Source organism: Triticum dicoccoides, chromosome 4B (assembly GCF_002162155.2).
Source record: "Triticum dicoccoides isolate Atlit2015 ecotype Zavitan chromosome 4B, WEW_v2.0, whole genome shotgun sequence".
Classification (NCBI taxonomy): domain Eukaryota; kingdom Viridiplantae; phylum Streptophyta; class Magnoliopsida; order Poales; family Poaceae; genus Triticum; species Triticum dicoccoides.
In genome coordinates this window covers 136969949-136977860 of record NC_041387.1, presented here as the reverse complement: position 1 = coordinate 136977860, position 7912 = coordinate 136969949, and positions in this window count along the sequence as shown.

Here is a 7912-nt window from a genome sequence, read left to right as displayed (position 1 = left end):
TGTTGAAAGTTTTCTCTAATTCTCTATGGTTAAAGAGTAGTTTCAAAAAGCGTAAAATTTCACAAACCGAACAACCGAGTTCGTATTTTCAACGTTATTTCTAAATGGCTAATCCAATTGAGGCATATGATATGCCGTCTTAAAGATTATGAAAATGCGCTACTCTTTCATTTTAAAAGTTTTTTCTAATTTTGAAAGGTTTAAAAGTAATTTAGAAAATGGTACAAATCCTACCGAGTTCGTATTTTCGAGATAATTTTTTAACCGTGTGTCCGAATACAGCAAATGATATGGATTTGGAAAGCCTGAACAAATGCGAAACTTTTTGGTATGTAGTATTTCTCCCAATTCTTCACGGTTTTAAGTCAGTTTCAAAAATGGCGAAAAACGTATTTTCACCATATTTTCTACAAACTTTATCGGAATGGCGCCAATAATATACCGCTGAAAAGCTACGGAAAATGTGAAACTTTTTTATGTTCACAGTTTTTTCTGATTCCTAGCCATTTTCAAGTAATTTCAAAAACGGCGGGATCATTCATTCTGTTTTTATCGCGAAACAGATTCGCGAAAAATGCATCGCGTGAAGTACCTGAACTTCTCGGTATGAAACCTTGAACTTCACTCTGTTTTTCACGTGATTTTTTTCCTCGTATATCTCTATCCACTGCTCCTAGCTCTACATCCACTCATCGGAATTGAGCAAGTGATATACCGATGGAAATCTGCTGTAAACCCGCAACTTTCCCGTGTTGATCATTTTTTCATACTCGCGACAATTTTAAAAGTTTTTTCATCTGAAATTCATTCAGCGTAGTAGTTGAACTTCATGCTATTTTCACGTTGAACTTTTGTGACATATTTTTGTTTGTACACGCGCCTGAACTTCCCTCTGTACGAACCCAACCTTCGGGCTATCTTTGCAACCGTGGCTTCCCCTGCGAATTATTCTAGTTAGTAGTGATCTATATGATGTTATTGTAATCTAGAAAGGTTTTTTAGCAACTAAATACCGGTTTTAAATAGAAATCTTGCTCGTTGGCGGATTTTACTGCCTGATTTGTTCGACCTGAACTTCCCCTAGTGCTAGGTTGAACTTCCGTCAATATTGCCCAAATGAGGCTTGCGATATACAGTTGGAAAGCTATGGACACCAGTATCATGACCCAACATAAAATTTTGGCAAGATGTAAGTGGTTTAAGAGCAGTTTTGAAAACCATTTTTTCTTCATACAAAAAACGTGAATCATATTTTTGATCGCATTTCTAAACCGTTTATCGAAATGAGGCAAATAATATGGCATTGGAAGCTGCTGTAAAACCGCTCCTTCCACATGCTGAAAGTATTTTCTAATTCCCTATGGTTAAAGAGTAATGTGGAAAATCATAAAATTTCGCAAACCGAACAACCGAGTTCGTATTTTCATTGCTATTTCTAAACGCCTAATCCAATTGAGACAAACAATATCGCGTTGGAAAGCTTATGAAAATGCACTTTTTTCTCATGTTCAATTTTTTTTCTAATTTTGAATGGTTTAAGAGTAATTTAGAAAACGGTACAATTTCTACCAAGTCTGTATTTTCAATATTTTTTTAATCATACGTCCGTACATAGCAAATGATATGGCATTGGAAAGCCTGAAAAAATCTGAAACTTTTTGGTATATATTGTTTCCCCAAATTCATTACGGTTTTATGTTGATTTTAAAAATGGATAAAAACGTATTTTCGCCGTAATTTCTACAAACTTCATCGGAACGGGGCAAATAATATACTGTTGAAAAGCTATGAAAAATGCAAAACTTTTTCATGTTGATGGTTTTCTCTGAATCCCAGCCATTTTCAAGTAATTTCAGAAACGACGAGATCACTCGTTCTGCCTTTATCGTGAAACAGATTCGTCGAAAATGCATCACGTGGAGTACTTGAACTTCTGCGGCAGTTCTGCCTGAACTTCACTCTGTTTTTCACGTGCTTTTTTTTGCTCGTAGCTCTTCATTCACTCACTGGCATTAAGCAAGTGATATACCGATGGAAAGCTGCAATAAACACGCAACTTTTCCGTGTTGATTATTTTTTCATACTCGCGACGGTTTTAAAAGTTTTTCTTGTGAAATTCATTTAGTGTAGTAGTTGAACTTCCTGTTGTTTTCACGTTGGACTTCTGTGACATATTTTTTGTTTGTAATTTCCCCATCCATTTTCGTCAGTGTTACACAAATGATATCACTAGTAGAAAAAGGGCCTATTGTCCCGGTTGGTAAGGGCCTTTAGTCCCGGTTGGTGAACCGGGACTAAAGGGTCGGTACTAATGCCTCCCCCCTTTAGTCCCGGTTCAATCCAGAACCGGGACAGAAGGGCCTCCACGTGGCCTGTCCCCTGAGCCCAGGCAGGAGGGCCTTTGGTCCCGGTTGGTGCCACCAACCGGGACCAATAGGCATCCACGCGTCAGCGTTTATGTGGCTGTGGTTTTTGTTTTTTTTAAAGGGGGGGGGGGGTTGGGGGGTTTTGGGGGGTTAATTTAGGTGTTTCATATATTGTGCTATAGCTAGCTAATTAATAGAGAGAAGTGTCCTCTCTTTTGTCCGTGCTTGGTCGACGCTACGTACCATACATACATACGTATAGAGAGGACTAGCTAGACACGCTAGCTAGCTAGTAAGCAAACAGAAGATCGTCATGAACATATATGCATACAGAGAGAAGTGATATCGACCACCTCTCCTTCTCCGAGAGATTGGTCGAACAAACAAGTTCTCGTATATCTATCCGACACTACCGGCTACATATATACAATAATTATCTTTTACAAATATATAATCTCCTAAAATACGAACGTGTGGTCCACATAGTATTCTCCGTCTTCAGCGATCACGTGGTCAAGAAAGAATGCCGCCAATTCCTCTTGAATTGCTCGCATGCGATCTGGTGCTAGGAGTTCATCCCGCATCCGAAACATCTAATTTTAAGAAGGGGGTCAATACATATATATATATATATATGAATGAATGAAACTCAACACAAATGATGGTAATAAAATAAAATTGTGAATATTGTTATTTACGCACTTCATATTGTTTGTCGGAGTAGCCCCGCTCACAGGTCGTGTGGCGGATGGACTCGCAAATGTAGTATCCACAGAAATCATTCCCTTGTTCCTGCCACAACCACTTTACAAGAAATAGAGGTCAGTCAAACTGATAATTAGCAAGCATGCTAAATGGTATTGATGAAACTAGCGCTTGAATCACTAGGAGATGCCTGGAATATGCTACTATATAGTACTTACTTTCGGGTGCCTAAATTGCAGCTTCTTCGGTAGTCCCGGAGCTTTTTTGGTGAATTTTCTCCAAGCCTTGCCATACAAAGAAAACAATTACTTGATATCAGAAATGAACAAATTAAGTTGCTGATATGGTGGATAATGATTGATTTAACTTACTTCTCGAGCATTTCAGTCATGTCCGCATACTCCTTGGGATCTTTTCGCTTGGAGTCTAAGACAGTTACTACTCCCTTCTCAAGCTTAATATCTAGGAGAATATAGTGGTAGCTGCGCACACATGCATAACTCATCAATATTACATTACTATAACCTGGACTAATAAGGAAACCGAATATGCCACAAGACAGTAACACTCACTTGAAGTTGTAAGGAAAGAGTATTATATCTTTGTGTTCATTTATTTCCAACGATCGTAGCAAGTTGGCCTCGGTTTCTTGGGCACGATATTGAACCTCAGTTGCATCTATGAGATACGTGTTAATGAACCCAATATCTCCCACTTGTCTTTTCTTCAATTCGGCGATCTTCAATCTGCATAATATAGTGAGGATAATTATAAATACATGCAAATGAAAGGGCTGAGTTATATAGAGAGACTTAATGACGGAAGTAGTACTACTTACAGACAGTAGGAGGTGACCGTTGCTTTACCGATGGCCAATTGATTGAAAAACTGATAGAACTCCTCAAATGGAATAGGCAACAGTTCAATTCCAAGGAGGTCATGCTCCTTTTTAACTCTCATATACAAAGTATTCCTCCCCTCAGACTCTTTGCAGGTTTTCATGTACCAATCATGCAATCTTCGCATCATCGTTGATAGAGAACTTTCATCTTTGACGAGAGGCTTCCCATACTCGTATCTTTGTATCTGCACCTCCAAGATATCATAATGTACATCGTCAGGCAGGTAATTTGCAGGATTGCCATAACCGGGCACCATCCTCGGATCGACGATGTCGCTAGCAGGCACCTTGAGCGGGGGGCATGATTGCTTCGCTTGTTTGCCGAGCTGGGCAATTTGTTTCCTAGCTCGTCGTTCTTTCATCCTTTGATCACTTTTAGTACTTCCCGACCTCTCCGCTTCGGCAAATGCCTTTCCAATAATGCGCTCATAGTTGCCTTTCGGCGGAGACTTGGGTGGTTTTGTCAGGGAAGCCAGAGTGCGCTTCCCTTTTACCGGATCTACCTTCTCCTCCGGAGGTGGATGTCTCTTTGCTTTCAACCCTTGAAACCAGTCATCCACTTCGGTCTGCGTGATCTTCGCGTTTTCCTCCTCGCTCCTCTCGTACGGTAACTTCTCTGGAGTCTTCAGAGAAGGACCGAATCTGTATCTCCTCCCGCCTTTGGCTGTACTGCTAGACGCCGGCAGAGTAGACGGAGCGGATGTCTTCTTTCCTTGCTTACGAGGTGGAGGAGAAGGACTGCGACGCGCCGTAGAAGCCGGAGCGGCGGCGGGTCTCTTCCGCCCTTGCTGACAAGGCGGAGAAGGAGGAGGCTGGCTGCTCGGGCGCGCCGGCGCAGGAGGAGAAGGAGGCGGAGTGCCGCCACGCGCCGAAGAAGGAGCGGGCCGAGTGCCCTGATCATCACTCGCCGGTGGAGGAGGCGGAGTGCCCTGACTCACCGGAGGAGGAGGAGGAGGAGGCGGAGGCGTCCAGTTCGGAAGGTTGATGAGATCCTTCCGCCATAGGCATGGAGTCTTCAGAGCAGAACCCAGCCGATACTCCCCTTCACCGGTAGGGTGGTCAAGCCGGAGGTCCTCAAATCCCTCCGTTATTTCATCGACCATCACCTTAGCATATCCTTCTGGAATCGGCCGGTAGTGAAAAGTTGAGTCGGGTTTAGTAGGATAAACAGAGCCAACAGCCGCCTTGACCTTCAAATTGCTCCATTGCACCATAAGGTGGCAATTTTCAGCATCCGTGATAGCATCCACGGGATAGCTGGCAGGAGCCGTCAAGGCATGCTCTGGCTGAAGCAGCTCGGTGGAAGCCACACTGCTTTTCCGCTGAGATGGTGGGGTAGCTTCGGGGGAAGCTTCGGCAGGTCGTTTGCTGCGATCTGCTTCTCGTTCCTCTAGCCCCATTACCCTTTCGTGCAGCGACTGCAGTTGGCTCTGCTCCAGTTTCTTCCTCCTCTCGTGGGGTTTGTAACCCCCTGCGTCCGAAAATCCAGCCTTCCACGAAACGGAGCCTGGCGTGCCTCATGTCCGTCCAGGGTGCTCAGGATTGCCGAGGGCCATTGTGAGCTCGTCCTTCTCCCTGTCTGGAACGAACGTCCCTTGCTGCGCTGCTTCGATATATTGCTGAAGCTTCTTGACTGGTATGTCCAATTGTTCCTCCGTCCAAATGCACTTCCCTATTATAGGGTCCAAGGATCCGCCGAACCCAAAGAACCAAGTCCGGCAACGTTCTGGCCAGTTCATTGTCTCTGGTTCGATCCCTTTATCAAGCAGATCATTCTCAGCCTTGGCCCACTTAGGCTGGGCTACGAGGTAGCCACCTGACCCCGTGCGATGGTGAAGCTTCTTCTTCTCAGCATTTCTCTTGTTTGTCGCCGACATTTTTTTACTCTTTTCCGATGTCTTGTGGGCCACAAATGCGGGCCAGTCATCTCTGATCTTCTCATATTTGCCAATGAATTTTGGTATCTCATTTTTTTCGACATACCTATTGAGGTCTTTCTTCCAATTCCTGAATAGGTCTGCCATCTTCCTTAGAGCAAAAGACTTGATTAATGGCTCTATAACTGGCTTCTCCGGATCATCCTCCGGCGGTAGGGTGAAATTTGACTTCAGCTCAGTCCAAAGATTCTCTTTCTGCATCTCATTGACATAAGACACCTCAGGGTCTTCGTTCTTAGGCTTATACCATTGCTGGATGCTGATCGGGATCTTGTCCCTAACCAGAACCCCACACTGAGCAACAAATGCCTTCTTTGTCCGGTAGGGTTCAATCGGTTGGCCGTCGCGCGCGATTTGTATGATCTCAAACTTTTCATCCGAGCTCAACTTTTTCTTCGGGCCTCGTCTCTTTACCTAAGTTGTGCTCGATTCGGAGGGCTAGAAAAAAGAACAAATACGAGAGTTAATTAATATGTGTACATACCAAAACAATGAATGCATCAATTAGCTAGTCAGCACAGGCTTAACTAATATATATACCTGGCCGGACTCGGTTTGGTGATCACCGGAGCCGTCCTCACGGTCTACTTCTTCACCCTCTCCTTCTTGCACCGGCATTGGGTCATCGGAGCCATGTAAATCAATGAGGAGAGGGCCAGCTGCTTCTTCACCCTCTCCTTCCAGACGATCGTTGTCGTTGAGAAACATCGAGAGGGCATCACTTCCTTCTGCGATTATGTCCCTCAACAACGCTTCTTGTGCTTCGTCTCGGGGGGTGTCCATAGTTTCTACAAATATTTACAACATGGCAATTATTATTCAAACATGATAGATATGGATATATTAGTGGCAAACATAGAACTAGCTAGCTAATCACAATAAGGATTCGTCTAGGGTTTGGGGTGGCCTCGACAACGCTTCAAGGGTTAGGGGGTGGCCTCGAGAACGCTTCAAGCTAGGAGGGGGTAATATCGACCCCCCCCCCCACGTGTTGAAGCTATCGGGAGGGGGTCGGCGTTGAACAGTACATCTATGTCCCACAAGTGACGTGGGCATCGACGTGGGCATCGACGCCCACAAGCTATTGGATTTCTTCAATACTTTACACTATAGGAACCCTCGACCCTGAAACCTTCGACCCTTGACCCCTTAACGACCCTCGACCCTCTACCCTAGTTCCCGACCCTCGACCCCTCGGCAATCCTCGACACCCTCGTTATATCGACAACGACGCAACATACATATACATGGGAAAATAATGTTATCGGGGAGGGGGTATCGGTACCCCCCCCCTCGTGTCAAAGTTTCTTCTTTCTCCTCTATTCCTTTCTTTCTTCTTCTCCTCTTCTTTTCTTCTTATCCCTCGAGAAAGGAAAATAAGGAAAAGGAATAAAAGAGGAAGAAGGAAGAAGGAAGAAGAAGAAGAAAAAAAAGAAGAAAAAAATAGAGGAGAAGAAGAAAAGAATAGAGGAGAAGAAGAAAAAATAGACTTTTCCTCTATTCTTTTCTTCTTCTCCTCTTCTTTTTCTTCTTCTTATTTATTTCTCCTCTTCTTCCTATCCCCTCTTCTCCTTTCTTCCTCTTCTTTTTTCCTTTTTCCTCTCATTCTTTTTCTTCTTCTTGTATTGCTTGTTTTTTTTAAATAATGTTCAAATAAAAATCTATGAACATAAAACATATATACACAAAGAGAACATATGTACATTTTTATAAAAATGCAAAAAACAAAAAAAATTTAAAAAAAACATATAAACAGATATACATACATACATTTTTCTTTCATATGAACATACATACATACATACATACAGACATAAAAAAAAGCATACATCATCCATCCATCCATATAATGAACATATACATCATCCATCCATCCATATAATCAACATATGCATATGAAAAAAAATTATATGAAAAAAAATTATATGAAGAGGATCGAGGGGACAGGGAGGAAAGGGGGTCGCCGGAGCCGGACCGAACGGGGAGGAGGGGCGGCGTCGAGG